Source organism: Dermochelys coriacea, chromosome 12 (genome assembly GCF_009764565.3).
Source record: "Dermochelys coriacea isolate rDerCor1 chromosome 12, rDerCor1.pri.v4, whole genome shotgun sequence".
Taxonomy (NCBI): Eukaryota; Metazoa; Chordata; order Testudines; family Dermochelyidae; genus Dermochelys; species Dermochelys coriacea.
Window position 1 is genome coordinate 4,218,078 of NC_050079.1, and position 26,054 is coordinate 4,244,131.

General features: G+C 47.4%; 1 protein-coding gene across 4 annotated transcripts in view; it reads right to left on the reverse strand.

Annotated features, from left to right (window-relative positions):
- Positions 1–14,209: 14,209 nt before the first annotated feature.
- Positions 14,210–26,054, reverse strand: part of CSNK2A2 (casein kinase 2 alpha 2) — a 41,249-nt gene continuing 29,404 nt past the window's right edge. For 3 of the 4 annotated variants that reach the window (XM_038368058.2, XM_038368057.2, XM_038368056.2), the window contains one exon: positions 14,210–21,625. The gene's annotated coding sequence lies outside the window, so the exon portion shown is untranslated. The remainder of the gene's footprint in view (positions 21,626–26,054) is intronic. The other variant, XR_005288402.2, reaches the window with a different exon arrangement.

Consider the following 26,054-nt stretch of genomic DNA (forward strand, 5'->3'; position numbering starts at 1 on the left):
TTCGTGAGCTAATGCATCCGATGAAGTGAGCTGTAGCTCACGAAAGCTTATGCTCTAATAAATTTGTTAGTCTCTAAGGTGCCACAAGTACTCCTTTTCTTTATAGTTATGACACCATCCCATCATCCAGATCATTAATGAAGATGGTGAACAAAACTGGCCCCAGGACCGACCCTTGGGGCACTCACTTGCTACCGGCTGCCAACTAGACATGGAGCCATTGATCACTACCCGTTGAGCCCGACAATCTAGCCAGCTTTCTATCCACCTTATAGTCCATTCATCCAGTCCATGCTTCTTTAACTTGCTGGCAAGAATACTGTGGGAGACTGTGTCAAAAGCTTTGCTAAAGTCAAGATATATCACGTCCACTGCTTTCCCCTCATCCACAGAGCCAGTTATGTCATCATAGAAGGAGGGGCTGGGGAGACTGGGGGAGTCAGAGGAAGGGGAGGGAAGATGGAGGGGAGGGGGAGCAGAGGAGGGGTGGGGAGATGGAAGGGAGGAGGAGACTGGGGGGTGAGGAGATGGAAGGGAGATAGAGGAGCTCGTTCTGATCTCCCTATTGCAGTTCCCTCCTGGTGCCGGGGGAGCAAAATCACTGGGCTGGAGCCTGGTGCTGCATTTTGGGCTGTTGAGACCCTGCAAGGGTTACGTTTTTCCCCTGCTTGTTTTAGCCTTCGCAGCCCATGGCAGGACAAGCCTTGCTTTCCTGCTTTTGCAGGGGGTCTCAGGGGAGGACTCAGAGCTGTGAGTGGGAACGCTCTCCCCCCTTAAAGAAGGGGAGCAGGCTGCTGAATTTTTGACAAAAGAGCTTTTCTCCCAACTCTTTATACAGGTGTTGGAGTTTAAATGAGTTTGTAACAAAACCAACAAAAAGTCTTCATAAGACTCTCGTTCTCCCATCCCTAAATCGGGTCTCATGTGCTTGCCCCTCTTCTCCTACCCTACTAGCACTTTGGTCATCTAGAGCAGGGGTTCTCAAGCTTTTTTTTTCTGAACCCACCCCCCTCCGCCCATGCTATAAAAACTCCACGGCGCACCTGTGCCCCAACAACTGTTTTTCTGCATATAAAAGCCAGGGCTGGCATTAGGGGGGAGGCAAGCAGGGCGATTGCTTGAGGCCCCACACCGCAGGGGGCCCCGTAAAGCTAAGTTGCTCAGGCTTCGGTTCTGCCCTGGGCCCCAGTAAGTTTAATGCCATCCCTGCTTAGTGGACCCCCTGAAACCTGTTCTGGTTGAGACCCACTGATCTAGAGAGTGAATTGCTAAGGTAACAAAACATGCAGAACCAAAAAATCCCCAAACCCCACTGAGTTTTCTTTGAAAACAAAACACCCGTCATCATCACAAAGAGGCAAAAAAGAGGCTCTCCCCTTTTTTTTTTTCGTTTGAAGTGGTGTAGGTGAGCATCAAGATTTTTTCATTTTATTTTTTTATTTAAAAAAATTCAGCTCGTGGACTAGAATAAAACATGAATAGTCATATACACAGGCCCTGATCCTGCACACATTTCTGCACATGCTTAACTATATTACATAAGAATGGCCATACTGGGTCAGACCAAAGGTCCATCAAGCCCAGTATCCTGTCTTCTGACAGTGGCCAATGCCAGGTGCCCCAGAGGGAATGAACAGAACAAGTAATCACCCAGTGATCCATCCCGTCGCCCATTCCCAGCTTCTGGCAAACAGAGGCTAGGGACACCATCCCTGTCCATCCTGGCTAATGGCCATTGATGGACCTATCCTCCATGAACTTATCTAGTTCTTTTTTGAACCCTGTTATAGTCTTGGCCTTCACAACATCTTCTGGCAAGGAGTTCCACAGACTTACAGTGCATTGTGTGAAAAAATACTTCCTTTTGTTTGTTTTAAACCTGCTGCCCATTAATTTAATTTGATGACCCCTAGTTCTTATGAGAAGGAGTAAATAACACTTCCTTAGTTACTTCCTCCACACCAGTCATGATTTTATAAACCTCGATCATCTTCCCCCCCTTAGTCGTCTCTTTTCCAAGCTGAAAAGTCCCAGCCTTATTAAGCTCTCCTCACAGGGCAGCTGTTCCATACCCCTCATAGTTTTTGTTGCTCTTTTCTGGACCTTTTCCAATTCCAATACATCTTTTTTGAGATGGGGCGACCACATCTGCACGCAGTATTCAAGATGTGGCCATACCATGGATTTATATAGAGGCAATAGGATATTTTCTGTCTTACCGATCCCTTTCTTAATGATTCCCAACATTCTGTTGGCTTTTGTGGCTGCCGCTGCACATTGAGTGGATGTTTTCAGAGAACTATCCACAATGACTCCAAGATCTCTTTCTTGAGTGGAACAGCTAATTCGGACCCCATCATTTTATATGTATAGTTGGGATTATGTTTTCCACTGTATATTATTTTGCATTTATCAACATTGAATTTCATCTGCCATTTTGTTGCCCAGTCACCTAGTTTTGAGAGATCCTTTTGTAGCTCCTCACAGTCTGCTTTGGACTTAAACTATCTTGAGTAGTTTTGTATCATCTGCAAATTTTGCCACCTCACTGTTTACCCCTTTTTCCAGATCATTTATGAATATATTGAATAGGACTGGGCCCAGTACAGACCCCTGGGGGACACCACCACTTACCACTCTCCATTCTGAAAACTGACCATTTATTCCTACCCTTTGTTTCCTATATTTTTACCAGTTACCAATCCCCCAGAGGACCTTCCCTCTGATCCCATGACAGCTTACTTGGCTTAAGTCCCCTTTGGCGAAGGACCTTGTCACAGGCTTTCTGAAAATCTAAGTACACTATATCCACTGGCTCCCCCTTGTCCACACTGACTCCCTCAAAGATTCACTCTCATAGTTTCATTGACATCAGTGGGACGGCTCACACTGCATAAAGTACTCCTTGGGGAATTCTACACCACTCTGCAAGGCAGATTTTGTGCAGACCTCATGTTCTCCACAGAATTTTATTTTTTCCTGCAGAATTTGTGATTCTGATAGCGAGGCAAAGAGAAGCAATAAGAGGGGTCACACACCCCTCCTATCTCGCCTCCCAAGCAGTGGTCACATCGGGAACAGCTGGGGGAAGACATAAATCATCACCTCAGGAGGGTTGGTCATGCATGCAAGACTCTGTCCCTCTCACTCGCTATTGTGGTGCATCCAGTGCAGAAGGGCAGGCCCCTGGGATGTTTATGGGGCAGGCCCAGCCCTTGCGCTGTGTCAGGATAGGGTGAGCCTTGCCGCCAAGTCCATGTATTGTAGGGTGTGGGAGGAGGGCTGCAGGATGATCCCTCACCTCTGTGCAGCCAGTTGCCTGCACTCCTCACTGGGAGACAGCCACGGGTGGCGGGTATAATAGGCCAGGGGAGGCTCTGCCTCCCCCGGCGCTGCCATGGCTGCTGGACCCCCGGTTGCGGGGTTTGGCCATGACATTTTTGCTTTATTATGCGCCATGCAGGTTCTGGGGTGGCTGAGGAGGCACATACCACCTCCTTGGAACCTGCATGGGGCATATCAAAAAGGGTCTTCTGATAGGCACTTCTCCCCTGGGAGGGTTGGGTCTGGGGAAGGGAGGCGCAGCTGCGGCTGGCACGGGGCTCCTCCGGGTGCAGGCTCGGCACTTCGGCCATCCTGGGCTCCTCTGGGCCAGGGATCTAAATAGCAAGTAAAAGAAGTAACCATTTAACCTATTGAAATTCAATTGGGTAAACGGTTAATGGGGAACTAGGGGAGTGGTGGCACCGCAGCCCCCCTCGTTTTATGTGAGGCTCCCCCCCTTCCCCGCATGCCTGGGATCCCTGTACTCCCCCCCTTCCCCGTGCGTCTGGGATCCCTGCATTCCCCCCCTCCCCATGTGCCTAGGATACTGGCTGCCAGCCCCGCACCTCGGGCTTTTCTGCTGCCAGCACCTGGCATCCGGGGGTGGCAGCGGTGCCCCGTGCATGGGGTCAACAGTCAGGACCCCCCAGTGCAAGTAGGGCTGCAGCCGGACCCCGGGGACATCAGGGTGGGCAGTGGAGTTTAATTGTTAACTGGAATCAATAAGCATCAAGCTCATCGGTTAACCCAGGGATCGGCAACCTTGGAGAAGTGGTGTGCTAAGTCTTCATTAATTTAAGGTTTCGTGTGCCAGTAATAAATTTTACATTTACAGGGGCCTCCTGACGGAACCACAGACTGGCAGCAGGCTGAGCGGGGCCAGCGGCCAGGACCCCGGCTGGCACGGGCTAGCGACCAGAACCCCAGACTGGCAGCACAGGTGGCAGATGGAACCGCAGACCGGCAGCGCGCTGAGCCGCTCATCCCGCTGCCGGCCCGGGGTTCCGTCAATCCAGGCCAGCAGTGGGCTGAGCGGGTCTGGCAGCCAGGACCCTGGCTGGCAGCAGAGTGCCACTAAAAATCAGCATGCGTGCCACAGGTTGCTGACCTGAGTTAACCAGTTAAATTTTTACATCCCTACTCCGGGCAGGGGGTTCGGGGCTTTGGCCAGCCCTGGGCTTCTCTGGTCAGGGGGGTTTGTGGCTCTGGCCCCGGGGCGGGGGAGGAGGTGGTCTTGGGGCTCCGGCCAAGGCGAGGGCATGGGCAGAAGGGGGGAACCAGGGGCTAGCCTCCCCAAAGGGGGGCTCCACCCACGTCCTTGGAGACAGCCCCAGTGCATACCCCTTGCCTCCATTGCTGGGCATGCCCTGCAAAGGCATGGGGCTGACACAAGCAGCTGTGGGGAAGCCATAGGGAGCCTTAGCCAGGCCCTGCCCTTTCCCTTAGTCTCCGTGAGCGGCTGACTGGCTGGCATGGCAATAGGCTGGGATCCTGTGGGGAGCCTGGCCCGCCCCAGTGGGGCAATGAAGTGAAGGAGCTTGTCTGAGCCAAATTGGCTAGAGCCTGAACCAGCGTGAAACAGAGCTGCGTGGGGGCCTGCCTTGCTGAGCCTTGGCAGCCGTGCTGGGACTGCCACTCCAATTGCTTCTAACCTAGGGCACCTGGGTCTCAGCCAGGCCGTTTTCTTTCAAACCGTGGTTGAAAGGAAGGGGAGAAAGTTCTTAGCTGACTGATTCCCCCTTCTCCCCCCAACTCTTGGTCTCAACTTTTACTAGTGTGCTTTTAAATTCAGTAACTTCATTTAGTAGAGGAAAGAAGCAGGAGGCATGAAACATGTAAAAGGAATCAGGGGAAAGTGTCCAGATCTGCTAAGCTAATGTTCAACAGTCTTAAATATATCTGTTGGTTCAATTGGTTTGTAGGTAGATGGAAAAATGGCTAGCAACAATGAGTGGTTTTGGGGTTCCAGAGTACCCAGTTTTGCTCAACTGCTAAAAAAGAACTTACCTGCTGAACCCCCTTTACATTTATTAAGTTGATATGCTTCTAGGAGTGGCCTTTCAACACTAATACAAATAGCTTTGTAAAACTGTAATGAAAATTAACCTGCCTACACATGCCATCATTCCTAAGGAAAAGCATTTTCCTTACCCTTTTTTTTTAAAAGAAGATTTTGAGGGCAAACAAAGTGTTAGAACTATTAACTTTAATTAGCTTTGATGTTTTTCCTCTTTACTTTGGAAATGTCAGTAAGACATGTTGTTTGATCTTTTCTTACTTATACTCCTGGGGGAATTCTGTAAGGAATCGATTTGTCAAAAACATTTCCTGAATCTTTTTTGTTATCTCTATTGCTACAGACATACTTGCTAACAGGGATTTTGAAATACGCTACCAAAATAATTGAAAGTGGCATGATTATATGGGGTTATTTTCACAAAATATGCAGAATTTTAAAATATTACATGCAGACTTTTTAATTTTTTGGCACAGAATTCCCCCAGGAGCATGCAGGTGCATTAGTCTTGCAGGATCATGGCCTTAAAATGAAAGCTCTTCGGGGCAGGGATTGTTTCTCCTTTATGCATGTGTAAAACACCTAGTATAATGGGGTCCTGGCTGGAGTCATTAAGTGCTACACCAATATAAATATTAAGAATACATTGATGATTTATTGTTACATGAGTAATTAGTTGCCTCCCAGGAGCTGAGGCTGCTGTTCTGGGATAGATCACCATGGGCAGGGGTTTTATTTGTTAAAATTTTTGGGAAGAGAAAAATACACACAGCCCTCCCCAAGAACCTAGATTCAGGGTTTCCCAGCCTCCCCATTTATGAGCAATGAATTCATTTCCTTTCCCTATCTGTTCTGCTCTTTGCCAACCATGTGTTGCTGTGGATCTCTGAAGCACTCAGGTCCATAATTTTCAGAAGTAAAAAAGATTCATGTGAAAATTCATGCTTGATAAATACCAAGCCAGAGAGAGAACTTGAAAAGAAAATCAGATTTGATGTTTTCTCCCCGTGAGGGGGCACACTCACCTCTTGTGAGCGCTTTCTGTCAGGTGTGTGCAAACCTGCACTCTCTTTCGCTGCTCACAGTGCCTGTGAGTACTGTCCAGACTTGTCAAGAGAGTCTCCAGTGGCTCATCACATGAAGGAATCCCATCTGGGGTAAAAGTCCAACAGGGCCTATCACAGTGCCCTTGTCAGTATCTGCAGCCCTGTCTCTGAGCTCAGTTCTCAGCCTCTTCTGGGCTAGCTTGAAGTCTGTGTCTGCCCTGGTATAGAGCTGTAGCCCTAGGGCTTTCTTCTTGGAGACTCTTTAAGTCCTGCCCTTCACCTGGACCTCTAAACAAGCATTATCCCCTTCTTGGAGCTGCCACTGTCCGGGCCCACCCACTACGGGTCCCAACCCAGGGACCCTACAAATAGCAGCCACGTGCTGCTTCCTGTAATAGTTGCTGCTGCTGTTGTTCCCTGGGCCACTTTCCACATAGCGCCTTCTATTTCACCCTTATCTCAGGGCTGAAGTTCTTCCACACAGCATGCCAGTGTCATCAGAACCCATCTTCCAGCTCACCCTTAAACTCCAGCAGAGAGCACCTTCCTTGCTCCTCTGGTCCCTGGCAGGAACTGACTAGCTCAGGCCTTGCAGCAGCTTTTATTTATTTATTGGAGCCTGCTGAGCTCTGATTGGCTGCTTCCCTGCAGCCTTTCTAGGCAGGCCTGAGGGACCCACCTTTACAGCTACTTTACTAGAGTGGGGTGTGATAGGACCAGGGGGCCTCACAGGGCTCAGGACACATCACAGTCCCCGTAGACACTAACCACAGAACCCGGGTCTAAGGCATGAATCACCAAGGGCTTGTCACTGGAATGGATAAAAGACAAATGCCTGCTGATGTAGAAGACAGTGTAAAGCAACAGTTCTCAACCAGGAGTGTGGGGCCACAAGCAGGTTTCAGGGGATCCGCCAAGCAGAGCCAATGTTTGACTCGCTGGGGCCCAGGCCAGAAAGCCGAAGTGCCGCTGTGCAGGGCTGAAGCCTGGGACCCTGAGCCCTGCCACCTGGGACTGAAGCTGAAGCCTGCGCAACTTTGCTTTGCGGGGCCCCCTGTGGCGTGGTGCCCCAGGCAATTGCCCTGCTTGCTACCCCCCTAATGCCAGCCCTGGCTTTTATATGCAGAAAAATAGCTGTTGTGGCATTGGTGGGCCATGGAGTTTTTATAGCATGTTGGGGGGGTGCTCCATGGGTGGCAGGGGAACCCCTGCTTTAGGGAGGCTAGCCTGCCAGCCCTGCCCCAGGCCCCACCCCCGCATGCCAGAGCCCCGAACGCACCCCCCTGAGCCCCAGTGCGCCTGTCCCAGCCACATCGGGTCAAGTTGCTGCCGCGGGCCCCCAACCCCCCCTCCCCGAAGCACCAGACCGAGCTGCCAGCCTCCCCAAGTGCCGGGCCTCCCACAGCACCAGGCCGGCCCCAGTGCCAGGCCGAGCCACCAGTCTCCCAAAGCACCAGCTCCCCCCACCGGCCCCAGCGCCCAGCTGAGCCTCCTCAGTCCGCCAGACCCTGGCTCTCTGCATCCCTCCTCACCTCACCCCCCCATCCCAAGGAGGAGGAATGTGGGGGGCAGCAGGGACCTCCGGGGGGGGGTGTGGACTGGAGGAGGCAGTGGGGGTTTCGGGGAAGGACTGGGTGTCCAGTAGCAGGTCAGCAGCAGCGCCAGGCATCGCTAAGCCTTCCCTGGCGTATTATACCTGCCACCCATGGGGGGGGGCGGCTCAGAAAGATAAAGGTTGAGAACCGTGCAATGACTCCTAAATGGCTCTGGGTGGCGTGTAAACCTCTTTTTAACTCTCAGACCATTGCAAGCTGCCACTGAGTCATAGCTGTACATTATAATGACAAATGGACACAGGGATAACCAGACTGTTGAAATGACAGCCTGACCATATACTTGCTGCAGCAGAAATGTACCTAAATGTACCATTTAGTCCCGGCTCAGGCAGAATCTACCCACCTCTGGCTAGCTGCTGACTGTGTTAATATGCCCCACTCTGCAGTTTGTACTGCCAATAAAGTATTATTGAACTGAACTGAGCTGCAAGAAGTCAAGCCATTTTGGGGAGAGTGTGATCTCCTTTCCCTTTTCACGTTCACTCATCCTAGTTTAATATTAAACCAAGGCTGTTCCAGCCCACATACCCGTGGCCAGTACATTGGAGCTAATGAAATGACTGATCTTATACCTAATGAACGCTTACTGCATGGATACATTTTTAAAATGTCCCACTTTTCCTTTTGCAGCCACTGGCAGTTTTCTGGCGGAGGTTTTTTTTGGTTTGTTGGTTTATAGCTACAGTAGCTCATAATTTTTGATTCCTCAAAGAACTGCAGCTTCTTGTGTTTTCACTAGGTACCTGCTTTCATTTTCTTCTTGCTGAATCAGCATGGAGGTAGCCTCTGACTAAACAGCAGTAACATCAAGTTTAGACCCTGGAGGGCAGCATCTCACATTATTCAGTTCCACAAAAAGAGGTATTTAAGGGTCAGTTCCTAGACCTCCTTGGCCAGAGGGAACAGGAACACGGGCACCTTTGTTGATGAATAGCAACGACCCCCCTCCTTCTAAAAACCCAGCATGCATTTCCTCCCTCAGCTAGGCAACCTCACTGCTTCAGGTTCCCTGCCAGACTGGAGCTGGGTCAAGGCTGCAGCAATGTGCCTGAAGCTTTGAAGTTCTCCCAACCACTGATCCAGCACTAAGGGGAAAGCCTTAATGCTGGAGGCTCCTGCCGGTTTGGATAAAACTTTTTCAAATATCTCTAAAACGACTGATTCAAAAACTAAACCAAACCCAGAACCTCCCACACACAGAGAATAATTTGCAAAAAGCATCTCACTGCAGCCCAGCAGTTAGTTCTTACTGGCACATATCTAGTGAATTTAGACTACCATTATTTCGCTGACATTTAGAAAACATACTAGTTCACTATGGGCTTGATCCTGCACCCACTGACATCAATGGTAAAGCTCCCCTTGGCAGGCACCATGGAGCATATTACATAGAGTAGAATATCAGGGTTGGAAGGTTTCAGAGTAGCAGCCGTGTTAGTCTGTATTCGCAAAAAGAAAAGGAGTACTTGTGGCACCTTAGAGACTAACAAATTTATTAGAGCATAAGCTCTCAGGAGGTCATTTAGTCCAACCCCCTGCTCAAAGCAGGACCAATCCCCAATTTTTGCCTCAGATCCCTAAATGGCCCCCTCAAGGATTGAACTCACAACCCTGGGTTTAGCAGACCAATGCACAAACCACTGAGCTATCCCTCCCCCCATCAAGGGAGGTGTTCCTACAGCTTTAAACGCATTTAGGTGCATGGCTGGGGGTGGGGAAGTAGCACCAATCCTCAGAAGAGCTGATGTGGTACTATGAGAAGGTCAACTACAGTCACGGAGTGACGTGTGCTCAGATCCGCAAGTGATGGGCAGCAAGTTACATAAAAGGACTGGATAATCTACCATCATCATCTTGCCATACAGCCACAAGCAACACCCCACCACAAAGAGGCCATTAGAGTAAATCTCAACAATCCCTTTGCATTTGTTTAGGCTTCAAAGCCCTTTGCAAATATGAATGGACTGAGCCTCGAGACACCCTTCCAGTGGACGAGGGAGTATTCCCAATTTACAGATGGGAACTATGGTTCAAAGAGGTCAGTAGCAGGTTCAGACCCCTTACTCACATGAAGTAGTACCTTACTCTGTGTGTCATCTCAAGTCATTCAGGGGACTACTCAAGAAGCAAGGAACTACTACTACTGTCCCTTGGTGACTTGCCCAAGGCCATTCATTGAATCAGTAGCAGAGCTGGTAACAAAACCCAGGAGTCTTGACCCCTCCTGTTTTAACTTCTTCATTATACTGACTCCCTAGAAAACAGACACGTGGTTACCTTATTTCTCTCCCTCTCTATTGTGGGTTTTGCATAATGGGAGCATTTTTCTTAATGTAACTCAAACAGCCCCCTGAACCAATCTGACTAAGCTGCCTATTGCTTTTGCTGAAACCAAGATGGTGGCTTTTGCCCATCCCAAGCACTGTCATTGGCAGTGCTCCTGAATCTGGATTCTACCAAAGACCCAGATCTTCCAAGGTAGTTAGGGACCTAAATGCCTTTGAGGGTTTGGGCCCAAACTCTTCACGCATAAACACATGATGCATGTGAAGATCTTTGTGCTACTGCATCTGCAGTCATGCTGCCTGGGGATGATTTATTTCCTGTAAGTCTCCATGGGAGAGGAACACTGTCTACATCTGTTTTCATATTCTGAAATGTTCCTTATCTAGGTACTATCAAAACCAGTGTAGAGAATTAAACAACCCTGATTTTTCACACTGCTTAGACAGCGACAGCAGAGTGATCACTTTCACTTTGCTTCTGAAATCATTTTCACTTTCAGTTTCCAATGCAACATCCCAGGGCTGATTTGCATTTCCACCACCGCAGCTTGGGGCACATTTAAAATATTCCTGTGAAACACATAGTCATGCACACATTCCTATTAGATCCCTAATAAATCCCTTCTCACACGCACCTCAATTTTATAATATGGAAACCTCTCATGTCCCAGTGCCCTAGACAGACACAGGAGTAGAGCTGATTGAAATTCAGAATCTCTGTTTTGTGGGAAATGTTGACATTTCACAATTTGTTTTTGTTCAGAATCGGAATTCCTGCCAAATGGAAATTCTAAAAAAAAATATTCACTTTGACATTTTTTCCCACTGGAACTCTGGTCTAAAATCAACACAATTTCACAAAAACGGCAATTTCTGACAGAAGACTCTATTGACAAAAATTTCCCAAGCAGTTTTACAAGGGAGTAATTTTAAGCATGTGTGCAGCCCCACTGACTTCAATGGCTCTATTCCTGTGGAAAAGGTAAGCATGGGAGGGTTTGCAGGATGAAGGTCTAAATTTTGGACCCCAAGTCAAATGATAGTGTTCCTGTAATTCACAAATCTTTTATTTTTAATGATGCAGCATGGATGATGAAATGGAGGGGGGGACCTCAACTCAGAGAAATGTTTAATGAAAAGGATTAGTTATGGGGTAACTGCTGTGCTAAGTACATATTTTGGCTTGGCAGCAGCTGATCTGTTTTCAATATACTGGGGGTTATAAATAATTTGCCCAATTTCACTTTATTTTTAAAATCAAAACTCTTTTTGAATTCCACCAGAGAAGAGAGCTCTTTAAAGCGTGAGCATGCTCTGAAAGGTGACTATGGAAAAATGGCACTTTCTTACTCAGATCTGAGGGAGTCGTGCCTGCTAACTTCGGCCCCAATCATGCAAACACTCACATGAGTAACCTTACTCACATCACCATTCCAATCAATAGGACTACTCACACCAGCAGAAGTGATTGCAGGATTGGGGCCTAAAATACATTTTTTGCTGCTTTTTATACCTTTTAACCCTCCAGAGCAACACAGCTAAGACAGCATGAGCTGGATTCAAGTCCTCCGTGTGCATTAGCAACAGAACTTTTTACTAAGTTCCAGTTAGTTACATCTGAAGGCAATGGGACCACACAGGTGTCGCTGAGGACATATTTAGCCTGCCAACCCTTTATGACTGGTGATGATGCATAAGAAAAATCACAGCTTGACTCTCAAATCCCAGGCTGAGTTTGATCAGCTGGCAGAAGACACTTCCCCCCATCTAATTACTTATAATTACGCAGATATGTTCAGGAATCACTGGAAAAATGCAAAACATGGAGCCCTAAAATGCCATTTTTACCATCATTTTTCTGAGTAGAACTATATTTGCAGTTATTAGAGTTTGCCATAAACAAACATGCATCTATTTCACATCTTTTTTAATGGATTTTTCTGAAGAAATCTCACCTCCTGTGACCCATGCAACCCAGGAGGAAAACAAATTGGAAGGCTGATATCGTCCCAGGACACAGAGCAAAGCAATTGGCATCTGGCTGCATTCTCCCCTCAAAGGCATTGTCCTCATTTAGCAGGAGAACCTGTCAGACTGGAAAGTGTTACAGACAGAACATGGCTGCCTAAGACCAGCCGTTGCCTAGGACAGGGGTCAAAGTTTCATCTGTGACATAGAAGTGCCCTGCTGAAGGGGATTCTTACTGAAGGACCAGGCTAGTGCTGGAGCTGAGGAGGAACTCTGAAGCATCCCTGACCTGTTTTGCCAGGGCAGTCCTTCCCTGGTACAGTGATCTGAAAGGGACCTGCCCCAGGTGCATGACCTGAGACACTTGCAGATGTGCACCAGACTCACCAAAATTCAGGCCAGTCAACCCAGTACCTGCCAAGCCCTCATGGCTCCATCCCTGGAAAGTGGGCAACCAGTCAGCAGCACTATGTCCTCAGCCACCTTCAGACCTGGTAAAACCCAGAAGAAGTGGTGGCCATTTCATCAGGTAAGGACAAGAATTCCCTCCCAACATGTGAACCTCAATGAAAGGGTCTTACCAAAGGTCTCATTATACAAGGCACTGGTGAGACCTCACCTAGAATACCATATGCAGTTCTGGTCTCCCATGTTTAAAAAGGATGAATTCAAACTCGAGCAGGTACAGAGAAGGGCTACTAGGATGATCCGAGGAATGGAAAACTTGTCTTATGAAAGGAGACTTAAGGAGCTTGGCTTGTTTAGCCTAACTAAAAGAAGGTTGAGGGGAGATATGATTGCTCTCTATAAATATATCAGAGGGATAAATACAGGAGAGGGAGAGGAATTATTTCAGCTCAGCACCAATGTGGACACAAGAACAAATGGGTATAAACTGGCCACCAGGAAGTTTAGACTTGAAATGAGACGAAGGTTTTAACCATCAGAGGAGTGAAGTTTGGAATAGCCTTCCAAGGGAAGCAGTGGGGGCAAAAGATCTATCTGGTTTTAAGATTCTACTCGATAAGTTTATGGAGGAGATGGTATGATGGGATAATGGGATTTTGGTAATTAATTGATCTTTAATTATTCAGGGTAAATAGGACTAATCCCCTGAGATGGGATATTAGATGGATGGGATCTGAGTTACCCAGGAAAGAATTTTCTGTAGTATCTGGCTGGTGAATCTTCCCATATGCTCAGGGTTTAGCTGATCGCCATATTTGGGGTCAGGAAGGAATTTTCCTCCAGGGCAGATTGGAGAGGCCCTAGAGGTTTTTCGCCTTCCTCTGTAGCATGGGGCACAGGTCACTTGAGGGAGGCTTCTCTGCTCCTTGAAGTCTTTAAACCATGATTTAAGGACTTCAATAGCTCAGACATAGGTGAGGTTTTTCATAGGAGTGGGTGGGTGAGATTCTGTGGCCTGCGCTGTGCAGGAGGTCGGACTAGATGATCAGAATGGTCCCTTCTGACCTTAGTATCTATGAATCTATAAGATCCCTTTGTTGTCAGTTTCAGCTTGGAGTGGCATTTTTAAGCAATAAAAATTGAAGCTCCCAAATTAATGAAGACAAGTGTCTTTATCAACATCCAAAGACCAACTAGATATGAGGACAAGATCTAAATGAATTAAGGCCCTGATCCTGCAACAACTTACACACATGTTTAACTTTATACACATGAATAGTTACATTGCCTTCAATGACAATTCACAGGGCCTGATCCAAAACCCATTGAAGTCAATGGGAGCATGTCCATTAATTTCAATTGCATTTGGATCTAACCCACAGTCCTTAAAGTTAAGCACATACATTAATCTTTGCAGGAGCAGGGCCCTAAGTGGGTATTTCTTCCCCAGTCACAGTCTCTTACTGTCACGCCTCTCACAAACAGAACACATGCCCACCCTCCCCCACAAGCAACTAAGAACACACCAAAAGTAATAACACATTATTTAAAAATTAGAACTATATTTAGTCAATTGGTTAGAGTACAAACACTTTATACAACACAATTAAATAAATGACTCCATAAATCCAGTCTGTTAACACATGAGATTAGGGCAAATATACAGCTGCCGTTCTGAACAGCCCAGCTCCTCATTCATCCACTGTGCAGATGCTGTCCAGGCACACATCTTACTGCTAGCTGTTTTGCAGGAGGAATATAAATGGAAACATTTTGTGGTTTCAAACCATTTGTCCTAGTTTCTCAGTGAATTCTAAAGAAAAACCAAGGCAATTTCAACTTTTATCCAAGGCATCTCCATTCTCTTTCCTCCTCCCAAGAGACGTGTAATGCAGGAAACGATGCTAAAAACAGGCATAAAAAACACAGTCACCTAACGGAATGCTAATATGTGTTAATATCGAAGGCTGGAATTTGTAAAGAAGCCTAAGGTAGGAAGATAGATCTCCAACACTCATGAAATTTCAATGGGATTTAGGCACCTAACTCCTTTCAACGCCTTTGAAAATCCCAGCCCAGTATTGCGCTGGAGAGAAAACTGTTTTAACCTGTGTCCCAGTCTTGCTCCCAGTGACTTCATTGGAGCAGGACCAAGCCCCTAATCTCCAGCTGTACAAACCTGGCCCCTGATCCTGCAGGCTGACCTGGACCCTGTGTCTGTGTGGAGCCCCACTGAAGTCAGTGGGGAGCCCAGATAGGCACAGGAGTCTGCTCAGTGGGCAGGATCAGGACCTTGCAGCACTCCCTGGAAAGGCACCTTAACCTAACTGATTCTGTGACCCCTGAAAATGGCAAATGTTTCCAAGTCCATCTGATCACCAGAGAAGCTGTTGGTATATTAAACTCTCCCTTTAATTTCCAGTGTGTGTGGGCACTGGGTTTTGGCAACTGTGCACTAGTCTCTACTCTGTTTTTTTCATATTAAATATGCTAGGAAGAGCCCTCCAGAATTCTGTGGTTCTGAGACAGTAAATGAAGGTCCAGCTCCAAAAATAAAATCATCCTCCAAAGAATTTGGGGTTTTTTTTTTCTACAGAATACCCTGGAGATTAGATGACTTTCAAGGTGGTGAGACCTTCAGGAACCCTCTAAAATACTGGCACAAGACATGTCAAATCTAGGTGCCCCTCTGAAAACCAACAGCGCTGGACATGTTTACGGAAGAGAATTATAAAGATAATAAATCCTTCCTCTCAATAATTATTCATCTAATCATACACATGCTTCACAGTAACTTGTAAATATCACGTGAGTGAGGGCATGATCCAAAGCCCATTGAAATCAATGGGAGTCTTTCCATTGACTTTGATGGGCTGGGGATCAAGCCCTGGCTGTGGAGGTCTACAAGAAGCTATTGTAAGAGAGCTTTTTTCAGAATAACCAGGAGTCCTCTTTTCCCCATAAAGAGATGTTACATGCTCATTGTTCAAGGACTAGCAACCCAATTAGACAAAACACAGCCGAGGGCATTATCTTGACCAGCCCTTATACCATCTTTGAAGAGCAAGGAAACAATCTGTATTTAACTATAGGCCAGACAAGCTCAACATCTTGATGTCAAAAGGGAGCCAGAAGATTTTTCATCAACATCTTTCATTTGCTATTTAATCTTACTCAATCGTGTGTTTTGCTATAGCTCCTCACATGGCTCTTGGCTCACAACTGGGCTTGATGCACATTTTTACTTCCTGCCCACCTTTTGGGGTGGTATGGACAGGAGGCAATATCTTTAATTTTTGTCCTGGGCAACGGAAAAGCTTAATCTACTCACACAGAACCTCTATTCCCTCAACAGGGAATAGAATATACCGAAGATTAAACTAACTGGAGAACAAACCTTTGTCTAGAAGAGGTATTGGAATCTATGCTGATATAAATGCAGGGACAGTGAAGACAGCAAGATATTTGTTTGCTTGAGCTAAAAATCACTGTGAAACTTACGCAGAGCAGAAATGCCACATGTGGTTTTGAGAGTGGTCATCATCGCTCAATGAAGAGCGGATAGCACGAACCACCATTATTCCTAATGGGGTTATCTGCACAAGCCAACCAAAGCAAGACCCAAGCTTCTCAGCCACTGAGTCTACAAAAGACTTAGCAGAATGGAAGAGACAGAAACAAGCCTGTTTCTAGGCAGCTTCTTGTTCCCTTTGTTTTCCAGTTCGAACGCCAGTTAGGATGGAAACAGAAGATGTTAAGCCTTCTGCTCATGTCCCATCTAAAGTTACAATTATGAAAGGGACAACAGTTATTTGCCCAGCAAATCGCCAGGACATAACTGGTTACCGGTGAAAAAGTAGAAGCAAGAACAGATTTACTCTGAAATCCTGTTTTCATGCCACCATCCTTAGCAATAATGAAGGGGAAAATAAATGCAGGTGGATGAGACTCCATAATATACCAGACCATAATGAGATCATGGATTTAAGGGGCCAAAGCAGCAGAGCAAATCTTTGCCTAGAGGATGACGGTACCAGAATCCCACAGCACATTTCTCAGGGGACTTTTTAACAGAGTGTGGCTCAGACTTTGAGGTCTGATGCTTTTAAGCCAATAGAACAGCTAGTGTGATAGATGCAGCAGACTTTCATAGTTCGACATTTCAGTGATTTCAACTTGAAAATTAGATTTCTCTTTTAAAAAAAAAAGTAAGTTTACATAGTGACAGGAATTATTTTGGAAAACATGAACATTCCCCCCTCCATGAACGTAGTTCATACACTGGGAACTTTCAGAGCTTGTTGGAATGGTATCTGGTGGCAAGAGATGACAAACTAGCAAGTCACCATTTAAATAATATAGAGCTTTGACTAATATGAGGTCTTTGGTTTTGCCAGTTTAATGGCATGGGGATGCTTGTGGGAACTTTTCCCGGGTGAAGCTGACCATTGCAAAATGCTGAGGTGGTCAACAGGATTTTGAGTTCGACACTTTATGTTAACTTTGGGGAAGGAAACTAAGAAAAGGGAAAACATTGTCAGGCCAGATTTTGACTGTCATCTAGACTGAGTATCATCTGAACTCCATGAATGGTTCCATTGACATCAGTGAAGTAAGATACTATTCACCAGGAGAAAGGAGATCAGAAGTTACGCCCAAATCTACAAAGGTATTTAGCCTCCTAACTCCCATTGAAATCAATTGATTTCAATGGGAGTTAGGAGGCTAAATACCTATGAGGAGCTGAGCACTAGTCCTTAATTTATTTCCCCCATCAAAGATAAGACAACAGAGGAGGAAGGATACTGCTGAGTCCCAGACTTGTAAGGACACTGGACACATACTGGATATAAGTCAGAACCTCAGCCTATGCCTTTCACAATGGCAAGGCAAAACTGTGGCTCAGTTTTAACTTCTTTTGCACTTTGTGAAGCAGAATGACTTCAAAAATAGAACAAGCTTCTAAGATCTCAGCGGCACTGGCAGCTCTTTGAAGATAAGGTAGAACCACATGACCACACAGGAGAGGGAATGGATAAGGGCCCATCCAATGAGCAGGCCAAGAAAAGAACTTTGAAGGAAAGGAACGTCTACAACATGAAGGCAAGAGTAGTTGTCGAACAGACGGCTTCTTTTGGATGGGAAAGTTGAACACAGGGGAAGACCAAGGATGAAGGCTCTGAAACTGTCATGCTTGCTGAATCCTGACTAACACAGACACTCACTAAGCGGAGACTGGGACAAAGCAGAGGAGGTGTGTCTGTCGCTGGACAAGAGCTCAAGAAGTTAAAGGGGCACTGTCAAGTAGCCCAAGATCCAAAATTTGACCTATCTTAAAAATCAGTACCAGCCAGAAGGAAGTTCTCTCTTTCCTCTTAAATCCACTTTGTTGCTGATTTTTTTTTTTTTTAGGCTACTTCCTAGTTTCACCAAACCCCAGCAAAAAGATAGATCATCCATCACGCTGCTCCAGCATGAGCCTATCAGGACAGGTCTAGCCCTGGGTGGACACTGACAAGGCCAGGAGGTGGAGAGGATGGAAGTCACGTTTGCCTGTGCAGGATTTGAAAAGACGAGCGAGGTGGGGAGGAAAAGGCTCAGTATTTTGACAAATGGAAGACACCGATTGGTAGGCAAAGACTGGTTTATTTCGGGAGCTTCTCTGAGGGTATTACAAATAAGAAAAAAGAAAATGAAAATGAAAAAAGTAGTCAACAGTGCCCCTTTAAGGACAGGTGACTGAGGATGTATCAAACAGGGGGTAGGGTGCACATGGTGGAAAGGATGAGCAGAGGGAGGGCGGTGGGAGAAAGGTGAGTGATGAGATGGAGGCTGGGATGCTGTAGGAAGACACTGTGCTATGCAAATTGGCATATTGTAACTGAAAACAGATCTAGACCTCTTTCTATGCGGTTCCGTAGCACCCTGTATGGATGGTGCATCAAGTTCCTTTCCCTGGTGAAACTGTTCCTCAGGGCCAGGCCATTTTAACAAGGTGATGTTAAGCATAAAGGGAGGCCCAGGCTGGATTTGAACATGACGGGAGTCAGGTTACCGTAGCTACCAGGCTCTCCCATCTACACGACAAAGACTACAACGCTGGGATACCCAGTTACAACACAGCAGGGCGTCACGTTTGTGGTGTGCCTGTGCAGATGGGACCATGTTCCAATGGGCGTGACCGACGCGGGCTACAGCCTGATCTGGCAAACGCTTTAGTTCTAGGTACACAGGCAAGTCTGAAGCATATTTTAACTGTGTGGAGGGAACTAGCATATTGCAGGTGGGCCTCCAACACAGTGACAGTGGTATCTGTTAGTCCTTAAATGAGGCCTCTCTTTTCCTCACCCCCATCAGGTGAGCCACCTGGAGGCTAAGAGGCAACAAATGCCCCTTGCTTATTTCAATTCCTTCCTGTAAAGTTCTTTGCTGGATCACGGCATCAGACGCCCATTCGCTCTTGAATGAGCTCACTGTGCTCTTACTACATTGATGCATTTCATACTCTAGCCTGGAAACTGGGGTTCATGATGGCTTTCAGCTCAGAGTTCATGCTTTATGGCCTACACACAGTCCTGGGCTGATATGAACTACAGCTAAACCCCAACTGAGCGCCAAAGAGTGACCGTTTTCCTTGTGACCCCCAGAAGATAGCTGCTCTTCCTGGAACAAAAGGCCAAGATGCTTCAGGGATGGGCCCAGGGTTAATAGCTAGAGATAAATCAGTTGCCTCTGGGGAAGGCTTACTGAAGACATCCCCAGGGACCTGTCCCCATCCGCTCCAAGGCCCTGAAAAACCAAGCAGGGCTGGCATGTATTCTTGGGAACATGCTCACAACTAGGAGGCTGATAAGTAGGGAGTGGCAGAGGACACAACACGTTAAAGGCATAGAGTCCATTTTAACATTCCACCTGCATATTTTTTCCCCTTAAGCAAATCCCTCATCTGCACACACAGTGCCCAGCACTGCCCTAGTTACACAGACCCACACATGGAAACAGATAATAAATACAGAGTTTATATACACACGCACACATACATAGCACCACTTCTATAAGGCTTCGAAGATACTAAATGTACATTACAGGGAGGTGCTTGTTATAAAGAGGTATTTATAATGAGCTTCCAAAGAGCCAGGAGACAAAATATACAGCAGATAGCCTTATATCAGAGGTAGCCTTACAACAGACAGCTTCAGTACCAAGGCGCTGGATAAAAACTATGCAAGGGGAGCTGGAGGCAGAGAGGAGAGCCAGAGAAAAGAAATGACAAAAGTAGAATTGGAGTCCTGCTGGAATTTTAAAAAGTAGCTTCAAGCGTCCGGGTTTGTCAATCTCAAGCTCGAGCTCACTGGCTCAGAAATGCTGCCTGCCTAGTGCAGAGACACAGCTGGGATACACACTTGACGACTGAGCAGGCGACGAGTTGGCTGCCGTGACAGGGATGTGCCCACCCGTCCGAGAGAGATCTCTTCCTTAACCAAGGTGTCAGGAAACGCAAGTGGCACCACTACTGCTAGCAGGATAGAGGTTTGATGTGAGCAGGGGTTAGAGGGACGGAAGGAGCGGGGAGAAAACCCTGGTTTAGTCCACTAGCTGGTTCAATTCACTACCCAGATGGAGGTGCAGCTCAAGGCAGTGGCCAAGGAAGAAGTCAGAAGCACTCCAGGGAGCAGTCACTAAAGAGGAAGCATTGTGAGCGCTGCTGGTTCTGCCTGGGGGGGGTGGAGGGGGAGGAGAGAGAACAGGGGGCTCAATGGTCCCCACAGAGAACTGTGACGGTAGGGAGTCCACTGTGTTTAGGATTAACGAAAATGAGCCTCTTCCCTGCTCAGGAGGGCTGGGGCAGAGGACAGAAGTCACCCACAGTGTGTGTCCATATCAGGGGTGTTAGTGCCGACAGGGGAGCTCTCTCCTTATCCTTTTTTAAACCCAGCTGAGATCTCCAGGCAGCCAGACTGAATTATAGTTGCAAAGGCCTCCCTTGATTAGGACATCTCTTGAAAGACCCCACCCTGTACCACTTCCTTCTCAGCTGGGGCAGGGAAGGAGAAAGTGTTTATGCCTTTCCTGGCTCTGCCATTCACTGAGAGGCAGGGGGAGGGAAATGGGATACTAGCTAAAAGTGGCAGCCAGTCTCACCCTCTGCTGCGGTGCAGACACCACTTGGGGGACCAAGCGTCTAGTGTTTATCCAGGCCTCCAAAGGAGCTTGACATTGAGGGAAAGATGCTAGGCCCAGTGTGGAGTTTTCCTATCGATTTACGAGCTCCTGTCCTCTGTTAGCCCGGCTGCTTAAGCCCGTCCAGTAGTTGGAGACAGCGGGCTCTAGCCCACCACTGCACTTCAAATGATTTTGTACAACAGATTCAATCTCCCCCCCTTCCCCCCCAACAGAAAACAAGCGAATGGCAGGAGACAGCACCAGGAAGGGATCCGACCAGCCCCAGCATCCTCCACTGCAGGGGGGCACGCCCCATGGCTCCTTCCATACTGAATACTCTCCATACAATTCTTTTAAAACTTTTATTCAATAATATAGAATTCCTTTAATTATAATATAGAACTGTCCATCATGCCGCATTTCCCCCCTGCTGTCCCCTCCCTGCTGCATCAAGTCTGGAGCCAGCTAGTTAATATGTTATGCTGGGATTCAGGGGGGCAAAGGCGAACATGGGGGGGAAGCAACATTAGCCAACAACTGTTTTGCATACCCTTCACATTTTCCATGCTTTCTGGGTCAGGAAGAGGTCAACAGGAAGTCAAAGGCCGAGGAACCTTTTACATTCAGAAGTAAGGTTTGTGTTTATAAACTGGTGGGTGCCATGGAGCCGGTGCGGTCTCTGGTCTCGTCACCTGCCACCGCAACGCCGTCTGGCCGCCAGCTCTGTACACACGCTGATAAGACGTTTGATTTGGTTCTTGTTCTGCTTATGGAAAATTGGGAGGAACAGCATCGGACCTAGGGAGAGATGGGAGGAGGGAAGTGAGCATCAGGCGTGAGCTGCAGTTGATGCCAGTGCGTTGCCAGAACTTTTTCCTTCTTCAGCACCTAGTAGACTGAGCACAGGGCCAAGGAGACAGAAGCTTGTTCTAATCCTTCCCCCACAACATACTCCCTACGCAGGCGTGGGCATGTCACAGAACCTATCTGTAAAGTAGGATAACACTGCCCTAATTCCCAAGGATGGCGCAAGGCTTACGCGGTGCTTTGAAGATGTCAGCATTGTAGAAGTGCTAAGTTACAATCGCATGGAATAGCAAGTGAATCAAAATCTGTTTTTTCTACCTTGCCTCCCACACTTATGGTTAGCAATGCCTCCCTGAGATAACACTTTTATTGGGGGCCAGTAGGAGTCTCTCTGTGCCCCCAACACATTATCTCACCCCCACTCAGATGCCTTCATCACACCAAGCTTCCCTATGCACTAGTTCGAATGTGCTCCCAGGCCCTGCTGATCTCAAGAGCAAAGCATCAAGCTCAGATTCTGAACTCCAGCCCTTCACATGGTGCTGTAGCACGGGGCCGGGTTGGTAGGTGGGGAATTTTCACTGTACCTTTATGAACTCACCCATCTCATTGCCATATTTGTGACAGATTCATGAGCAAACAAGAAGGGGTGTGGTCAGGGATCTCCCTTGCTCTCTCTTTCTGTAGACAAAACGTTTTCCACCATCATAAGGAAAAGGAGATGTGAAGTATTTACTGAACAGGGGGAAGTGGCATTTCCAGCTCTGGGCACCTAACACACTAACAGGCTCACAGAGAGACAGGGATCAAGCTGGAGCTGTGCGCACACATGTACTACTCACTGTACATTACAGCAGCAAGGAATGGTAGATTGCAAGGGTATTTCCATAATAACCATTTGAGTCAGCTCTCTCATTTCCTTTTGGGCTGAAGCTTCTCACATTTGGTCTCAACGCCAGCTTTGAGGTGGTGGGACTGGGCTGAATTTGCAGGCTGACTGGGGCAAGTCACTTAACCGTTCTATACCTCATGGTCCCCCTCTTTAAGATGGGAAACACGATTTCTCTTCCTAACTTACTTTGGGTTTGGAAAGCATTGCTGAGATCTTCAGAGAAAAGGGCCAGCCAGAGGACAAGGTGTGTAGTGCATGTCGGTATGGCTGTGTCAGGGAAGAATGCGTGGAGATCTCCACATCTATCCATGGGAGGTCTGAAGTTGGGTCCTATGACCCTGGACCTCTCCCCCAGAGCCTTCCACCCCTTTTCCCTCTGCAGATTAAAAAAGGACTGCGGGTGAAGATTCTACATCTACACCCCATTAGTTACCAATGTAAAAGCCAGGAGTTGAGCAATGCAGATGGTCCCCACTGCTACAAGAAATGTAAACCCCTGCGTTTCCCAAATGTTCACATCGACATTCACTTAGCATTGGTTTAACAGGGTGGAATTTAACACTAAATAAAAAAAACTGGAGTTAATGCAGCATTGAGGCTAAGAAGCCAACCAATCAGTCAGGAAATTCCCACTGTTAAGGTCCTACCCCAATGCTAACATGACCTCATTGCCATCTATTGTTTTACAATTATAGATCAGAGGTTCCCAACCTGTTTTTGCTGAGCCCCCCTTTCAGAGATACCTGTCTCATGCGTGCCCCACTCTTTCTAAGCAAGGGGAGAGGGGATGCCTGGTACCTAAGGGGGCACTCACCTTGTGACTGTTGAGGAAGCCACTTGCTGCAGCAATGGTGCAGCAGTCTTAGCTGCTGGGACACAGCTCCCTGCCCGTCTTGCTCCCCCACTGCGCAGGGGAAGGGAACAGGGTAGTGTTAACGACTGGGATCAGCAGGAAAGTGGAAAGTTAGTACTGGTCCCCTGCCAGATGAAGGCCTGGGGTCAGCAGGGGGCTCCAAGTGCAGCCATGTCGCTTCCCGTGCAGAGGCTCTGTCCAGCAGGGGAAGTGAATGGGACTCTACCCTGAGGCCATCCTGAAGGGCCAGTGTCAGCAGGGGGCTCTGTCTGACAGGGGGCCAGTACTCACAGGTTGCAGCCTTCAGCTCCCTGCTCAGACAGTCCCCATCAACCTCCCCAGAAGAGAGGGTAACTGCCAGTAGGTGAGTGCTGCAGCTGTATAATGGGGGAGTGAGACCGGCAAGGAGCTTGTTTCTGGCAGCTGAGATGTCTACACACAGCCCCATCCGCTTCCCCTGCCAGACAGGGCCCACTCTTGCCCCTGGTCCTTCAGCCCGGCCGCATCAGCTCCTCGTGCCCCCCAAATAAACCTCAACGTGCCCCACAATTCGAAAGCTTCTGGTATAAATCATGGATTCTCAGACCTGGGGTTGTGAACACACCAGGCAATCGCAACTGCTCTGCTGACACTATATGTCTAAAAAGGGGGGTGGGTCCCAAACAGACAGAAGAGGGAGAAAGAAAGTGGGGAGGCAGTGGGAGCCAAGAGTGAACACTGCTGAGAACCACTAGTACAGGTTAAAACAAACAGTCTATTGGAGGTTCATAATTAACACGGAACCTTCACTTTTGAAATTTTCCAATTTCCTACTGCGTGAGTTCTTAATAGAGAACAGTCCACCCACCCACACTGAGAAGTGTGTGTACACGTGGTGTGTGTGTACATATGTACACATGCAGATTAAGAATTCAGGACTTATCAAAGAGTGTGACATATTGGGTTTTCCAGCCTGAACTCTTTCCCTGAAGGAGAGCTCTAGAAAACAACCCTGGTTTGAAGTTTCAGTGGTGAGGGTATGAATACAGTTAAATTAAATCACAGCTGGTGCGACTGTCTCAGGGCTATAAAACTGCAGTGTAGATGTTCAGGCTGGAACCTGGGCTCCGAGATCCTCCCCCATCAGGGGGTCCCAGAGCCCAGGCTCCAGCCTGAACTACACTGTAATTTCAGAGCCCCGCAACCCGAGTCAGCTGACATGGGCCAGCTGCAGGTGGGGTTTTTTTTGTTTTTGTTTTTTTTACACTGTAGACATACCCTGAGAGTCTTGCAAGCACAAAAGTTTATTGCCTGGGCATAGGACATTCCCTTTGAACTCAACAGCAGCTAAAGTGATTTTGCAGAGACTTTCACAGAATTCCACCTTTGGGCTGAGACCAAGCATGAAAAGTATCAGGCCAAAAGGAGCTTGTTAAAGAGCCAGTTCTGATAAAAAGGAAATTGGAACAGAAGTTAGAACTCAATCCTAACTACAGGATGCAAAGCCTTCAGCTGCTCTTAGTTTCTGCACATCCCCATAGACTAGAAGACAACAGAAGTTTATACGTATAGATATTTATTGGTTTCAGTGAATTATACAAATGGATTTGACCTGCTATCAATGCCAATATAACTTTATTGGGATATGAAATGTAAAACAGATGTTTCAAATAGAAACATTCCAACCTTATATTATTAAAAAAAAAAAAAATTAAATATTTGACAATGCCGGAGAAGGAAATTCTGTGTTTAGGTGCTGGTGGCAAAACACTATCTCCAGTTTCTACAACCACTGGAGAAATTATACACAGAACAAATAAAGGAAGCAACTTTGAGTTGTGGGGCTAGAAAGCTATCAAGGGATCAGATAAAAAGCCACAAGAGAACCACCCTACCCCCCAACAGAATCTTAGCCCCAGAATTGAGCATCTGGCTGATTGTTAACACACTACATGGACCCAAGCTCTGGATCAGTAGCTTTAGTCACCCCAAAAGCGCCACTCCCTTCCTGTTCCCACCACACCACTGCTTACTGATCCTCCCCCCTTGCTGTTCCCACTACTGCATCCCCAAGCTCTCCTACTGCATTTCTTCACAACTTCTCCATTCTGCTCTTCATTCAATGGTGCTGGCGTGAAACACTCCAGATTCATACTCTGGAATTGTACTTCACCTGGCATGAGCCATCACATGTGAGCCATGAAATAAGTTACATGGCTGTATCTCTTTTATGTAGGATCAGCTTTCCTGAGGTCTGTGGGAAAGTATTTTGCCTGCTACAGAAAAAGCCTCCTGCCTCTACATTCAGGACTTTCCATAACAGGCCTAACACATTTTCTGAATGCACCTGCAGGGGTGCTCACCTCTCTCTGAGCAACTTAGAAAGTGGCTGTTGGTTTTAATGATCCAAACCAATCCTGAGACACTCTTCCTCCGCAACTGAAACTGAAATAAAAGGGCCAAACTGGGACCTGGAGTGAGCAGGTGCGACTCCAAGACCTCAGAGCTGTATCGCTTCTACCCAGTCTGAATTTGGCCCCAAGTGTCCACAGTTCCAAAGGGCGTATTTATATAGATGCATGCTATGGTCCACTGGCGGAATGGCAAATTTGCTCCACCAGCATGGTAGGAAAAGGCTAGATTGGGAAGGAAGAGCAGGCGCCATGGAAATGTGAACAAGAATCAGTCGCCGTGAG